Genomic DNA, 6,799 nt, shown 5'->3' with positions numbered 1-6,799 from the left:
TCAGCCACCTTTGGGGAGAAATGCAGGCATCAGTGTTAGAGTGCTCAGATGAACAAGTAGAAAACTGGGGGAAAAACAGACCTGTTCTCAGTGTGTACCTGCAATGTTCAGTGGTGGGTTACTGAAGTCTTTTAATAGGTCTTAAATGCTTTTTCAGAAAGAAACACAGCCCTTTTAATCACTTTAAGTTGTTTAATAAACTAAACCACTGCAATGTTTCATTTCCATCCCTGAAAGTTGTGTCAAATAATGTCATCAGGTATCTCATTTTTTTTCAAAGGACTATAATTTAATTTTGGAAAATCCTCTTGCTACTTGGGAAGTTCAACCCCAAAACAACAACTTATTTGAACAATGCCAGTTTGGCACCACACTGCTGATGAAACTTACTTGGACATTTGGGCTTGGACAATATGTCTCCAGGAAAACAAGAGTATAATGATACTGCTTTAAATTTAGTTTGGTTTAAAAATTTCATCAATAGTTACTTTCCTCCCTTCTAGAGGTGCACAGAATTATGCTGTTTTGGTTTTCAAATACTGCATACCAGTTATTTCTTTTCTAATTATTTGGAGTATTTAAGCCACAAGGAATGCCTAACTGTAGGCACCACTAACACTTAATCAAAAATGTGATGCAGCAACGTAAATGTTAAGGCACTGTGTTAAATAGGTCCTAGGCTGCCCTTACTGACTGTACTAGAGTTTGTGCCTTCTCTATGTTTCTGCTCTCACTTCACACACATGAACCTGGTGCACAGGCATTATCCAGGACAGCAGAATGAGGGGAACTCCTGTTCAGAGAAACTTCCCCATACCTGGCAGACACACCTACAGAACTGAGGAAGAACATTTTTCATCAATTTTCCTTCCTCCACACCACAAGTAAGCAGTGCTCAGACTTAATCTTCCTCTAGGGAAAGACAGAGCTCTGCATGATGCTGGGCATGCTCACAGGGAATTTGTGTTCTCTAAGTAACCTATGGGTGGAGTTTGCCTTATCAGCTTGTGCAGATTCATAGGCACAGGGTAAGATGGAGTGTGAGGCAAGTGGAAAAAGTAAGCACAGAAGCACTCTGAGGAGCAGGATAAGTGCTCAAGGATAATGGCTATTTTTAATAGAAATACTTACAAGTTCAAGCTCTTAATGTTGAACTAACTCTTAAATTAAGAGATATTGGCAGGAAATTGTGAATGCTAGCAAGAACCTGTGACCCACCAGCAGCTGTGGAGAGAAGAGCTGAACCTAAGAAGACACACAAATACATTCATTTCAGTCAAGCCCCAGATTAAAAAGAATTTACATTTTTCAACTTTTCCCATAACAGCAATTTAGGAACCAAACATGACATGCACCACCGTATGGCATAAGGGTGGTTCTGCAATGAAAGCCACTAACAGGTACACTGATGAACAAGAATATAAGAGCCAAACTACTCTTCCCAGGTCCCTTACAACTTCAGGACTTGCAGGAATATAAATAATTAAAATGAACTATTTTATAGGTAATAGTTAATAGATACCAATTAGAGACACAAAGTTTGGAGTGTGTTATATAATCAGAAACACAAAAATTAATTCAAGATGTCATAGGAGAGGTTTAAGCACGTGATTTTCAAGTAATTCAACTAGAAGTTTAACACTTGTTTTCCATCCTCTGTCCTGAACAGGATGGAAAACAAGTGCAGAGTTCTGACTAATCTATTATCTGCATTTCAAGGTCCAGAACTAAGGACATTTGCTGCATGAGTTTACTTCTGCTGAGTTATTCTGAATGTCTTTTGTGAACACCTCTATGAAAATATTAGAAGTGTAAAACACATGTGACAGCAATTTTTACTACACAGTAAAAAGGAAAATAAGAAAAATATTTCAATTTTGTTGAAAAGTTGCATTCCAGGAACAATCTTGTTCCTTTCAGAAGAGTTCTTAATACCAGTCCTTGCAGAAGGGCTAAGTACTGAGTCAGGACACTCAAGCTATGTGAGGAAGTGCTTTAAAGTCAGGAAACAGCAGCATTGAAATACTAATACAAGCTGGTTTCATGTTACCATGGGGACTATTCCGAAAGGCCATATTAGCCTATGGCCACTAAGCCCCATGGGGGAACTTTCACAACCAAGGGATAGCAACAGGCTCTTCTGGAGGGCAGTTCAGATCAGGAAACCAGCTCCAGCCCAGAGGAGTCTGCATCACCCAGATAAATTTAGCCACTGCTAATACTCTCCATACATTCAAATTACATTCTATAGCTGCAATTATTTTGTCCAGGATCATGCAAGCTTTTCTTCTTCCAGTGTGAACTTTTCTCATTTCCATAATAGTCCCATATTGGATCTATACCTTGGCAGTTGCTGACTGCTGTCACATTCACTTCTTTCTTCAGCTGGTAGTATTAAAGGTAAATGTTTATTACAGGGACTATTTCTCTAACCTTGTCTCTGGGACAGAATATTTAGTTGGGAAAAGTATCGTTCATCACAGCAGCAGCCTATTTCATAAAAGCTTCTTAAAAGCCAGACTCCTTGTCTGCTGCATGTGCTGCCTCACTGAGGACTGGGGGAGTAAAGCAGCTCAGATTGTCATTGTTAGTGCCCCTCCAGCGCTCCTTTCGGACCAAAGGACAAACATGGTTGCGACAGCATGCAAAATACTCTGGCCCAGTGCTCAAGAGGCTTTTGTTCTTCGTCTGTGTGCTAACCCCAGCGAGCCTGGAGAGGAGCAGAGGTTCCCATGTTAGCTGGCACAGCACGCGTGAGCTGCTGATACGCTCTGAATGCACGCCAGCTTGGGTAGCAATTTAATAAAGCAGCTGAAGCTAATGCCATTTTTTGGCACCACATAAAAGAGTTTGTTGTAGGGTCACATATATGCATATAAAGGGTCATGTACCAGCAAATTTTCAGGAAATAGTAGACATGCACATTATTAGACTGAATTGCTGTCTGGCTCCAATATCTAAAATATGTAGCCAACTCTTAACCCTATGTCTCAGCATTCTGATGCACTTAAATCAGAAAAACGTGTAGGGTTTCTGTGTCTTAAGTGAAGTTTCTAGAGTAGGAGAAGAATACCAAGAAAGTAGCACCAGATTCTATACAAAAATACTTGAAGAACAATACTGCTGGAATTAGTGCCACTACTGACAAATTATTTTGATTAAAAAACACTTTTCAAAATCTGAGATTGCCTCTAAAACCTTGATTTTAAAGAAATTAATCTGGGGCTCTTCTTTTTTTTTATTAGGATTTTTGAACCAATAATTTTGTATTCCCAATACTTTCTTTGCATCTACAAGGACTCCTTTTAACATGCACATTTAATAGAAGATAACATTATTACATAATCATGGGACTCTGGAGCTTTGTAAGAAAAACACTAAATCTTATTAAACTTGTGATAAAATTATTGGTGTTGGCAACCTTGCAGACATATGCCTAGAGCTGCACAGTGTTTTCCTCCTCTAACTACTGTAACTAAAAGGACTTTAATGAGAGCAAAAGAATGTGGCTCTGTCTGCCCAGAATCTTTTGGAATTTTCACTTTTCCCTAATGAAAATGAAAACAAATACTTTTTTTTTTTCCTGTAAGCTTTTACGGACATCTGAACTGACTTTCGTAATGAAGAAGGATTAAGCAAACTCAGGAAAATTATAAATGTGGTTTGTATTAGTGTACTAATTAGCTCATAAATTTAGAAATAGTTAATCTTTTCGTTTTGCTGAATGAAAATAGCAGTCAAATCACAGATCAGATCTTGTAAATGGAGTAATGCAGCAGTGAATTAAACCCCCCAGAGCATAGGTGTCTGATCTCATAGCATTATGAAAACTAGAAATCTTGCTACTGACTTTGAAGAGCACAAGGTGAATTTAGCCAAAGTTGTAAAATATTACTCAAGCAGCCAGATACTTAGCAAATAATACTAAAAACAATGTGATTTATTAGGTGTGTACTTCTCATTGTATTGTAATCCAAGAACTAGCTATATTAATTATTTTTAGTTCCGTGAGCTAATTAGAGCAGTGGTAGCTGGCAAAATTCTGTGGTTTACTGCAGTTTCTATTTATTGCACGTATTTATGTACATGGATATTCAAAAGACCCTGCCCTATAAATATTCATGTTATTATAGAAACAATTGTGTATTCCAAGTAATAAAAATATACTTGTCCATTACAAAATTTACATTTCTTTAGAACTGCCAAAGAAGAAAAAGAGTAGAGGTGCTGTTTTACACTGCCCCATTGATAATCTAATGAAGACTGCTCTGATGAAACAAAGAAAAGTAGATTCTAGCCCAAAACAAATTTAGGTCTCAGTTCTTCAGACTGGGTCCTAGCCAGGTGATGGAGATGCAAGAGCCAAGCACCTGGGCATGGTAGCAGACAAGTAGCTGGCGGACATTACAGGCTGCTGGATACAAGGGCTCAGAGCCTTCTCTCCCCTTTAATGATTGCACTAGGACAAGGTTAGAAGAGAACTGGGCTCAGTAACACTCAACGTGGAGAATGAATGGACTCCCATTCTCACACCCCATAAACATCCTCACGCACACCTTGTTAAACACCACCCCAGAGACTGCATTTCAAGCAGTTTTCCATAAACTCCATGTGACCTGGACACAATGCTAGATAAAACCACTGGATAAAATACAGCACTAGAAGTATGTGAACCTGGGATTAGAAGATCAGGGTGACTTAATACAGAACCAGCCTTCACATCTGGACTGCTGTAAACATCGTTCAGTCCAAGGCCCCTGTGGAAAAAAACTAACACACCAACAGTAATTCAGTAAAATGTGTAAGAACTGCTCATTGCTAGAGCCCTGCAGTGATATGCTGTAGGAATTAATCTAAAAACATGATGGCAAACAACTGCTGAATCGATTTTCTTCTTCGGCTTGTAGTGCACCTGCTCTTACAATATCTACATTTTATACTCTTTTTTTTTTTTTCTTGCAGAGATGTAATATTCCTGCATTGAACCAACTTTCAGCTAAGGAGAGAGCCAGTGACAAGGCCTTATTCTAACTACATGGTACATGTGAAAAGGAGGAAACAAAATGTGTCCGCAAGTACAGAATGTTTAAATGTCTCTACTCATAACACAAGCTGGCAGGTCACAATATAATTTGTAATTATATTTCTTATTTGCTCTTAAGGAGTTGTGCACCAGCAAGCTATTAACCAGATCCTATATTACTGCAGTATTCTACCTCAAGGTGGTAGGAGACAGAGAAAATTCAAGCCTCCCATCTCAATATTAGGCTCTTTGGAGAGCATTGCTGGCTGCCAAACATGTGCACCAAGTCAGCATTGCTGACATATTTTTGCCTGCTTATGATGCTACTTCTGGAGGCCATATGACCTACAGTTCACCATTCCAGCTCTATTTTTGGTAAGCTGCTGCAAGAAAGGATGGAGTGGTATGTATGGTTAGCTGGTATGGGTACATAGTTCAATGGATTACCAGTTACTATCATTTTCTTAATATCTATCTTCATTTTAAATGATGCAGGATAAGGCATGCATCTCTTCATTCCCCCACAAATTAGTACCAGGACTAGGAATCTGAGTGACAGTATGTTAGACTTTATCCTTCACTTAGTGAAAAGTAATGTTTACACTCCTCTAAAGTGTCTCTGACTGCATACCATAAGCAGGTTTACAAGGAGCATCACCTTGGCAGCACAACCTCAATGAACACATCGGGCCAAAATTTTCAATAATAACAACTTAAACAAAAGTGGCTGGTTTGTCAGAGCATTCAGCACACCTGCTTCCAACTAAATTAGCACATCAGGAAATCAGGACACAGTTATTTTAATGCTTATAATAGGTTAGAACTGGACTTCACATGCCTAAATTTCAAAGTTGCGAAATATGTCACCAAAGCATTATAAAAACAAAGGCTTAATCAAAATACAATATTGTCCTTAAAGCAGCATTCAAAAGAGGTAGTGTAGTTCTCTTCCTTGAGTGACAGGCTATCATGGTTTAACCCCAGCCATCAACCAAATACCACACAGTCGCTCACTTACTCCCCCACCAGCAGAATCAGAGGGAGAATTGGAAAAGTAAAAGTGAGAAAACTCATGGGTTGAGATAAACACAGTTTAAGAGGAAAAGCAAAAGCTATGCACACAAGCAAAACAAAACAATGACATTAATTCACTGCTTCCATGGGCAGGCAGGCATTCAGTCATCTCCAGGAGAGCAGGGCTCCATCAAACAGAACAGTGACTTGAGGAGACAAGAATCATCACTCCAAACATCCCCCTCTTCCTGCTCCTTCCCCCCTCTTTATATACTGATCATGATGTCATATAGTCTGGAATATCCCTCTGCTCTGTTGGGGTCAGCTGTCCTGGCTCACAATCTCCCATGCATCCATAGTCTGCTCATCAGCAGGGCAGTAGGAAAAGCAGGAAAGGCTTTGGCCCTGCATAAGCCCTGCTAAGCAATACCAAAAACATTTCTCCGTTACCAGCTCCATGTTCAACACAAATCCAAAGCAAGCCCCATACCAGCTCCTATGAAGAGAGTTAAGCCTACCCCAAATAAACCAGCACAAACACACATGAAAAGCTTCAGAATAAGGACTCAGAAAGATCCTGAAGTGAACTGTATTCTGATCTCAGGCACATGTTCCACCTCAGCCTGCCACTCTGTTTAAGGATGATGACTCTACTTTTGAGACTGAATGAGACTACAACTCACGCAGCCCTGTGCAAGCAAGTAAATATAATACTGCAAAAACATTTATCCTTTAGACATATTTATCCTAACTTTAGACTTC

This window comes from Fringilla coelebs (assembly GCF_963513975.1).
Source record: "Fringilla coelebs genome assembly, chromosome: 2".
NCBI lineage: Eukaryota > Metazoa > Chordata > Aves > Passeriformes > Fringillidae > Fringilla > Fringilla coelebs.
This window is presented reverse-complemented; position numbering follows the sequence as displayed.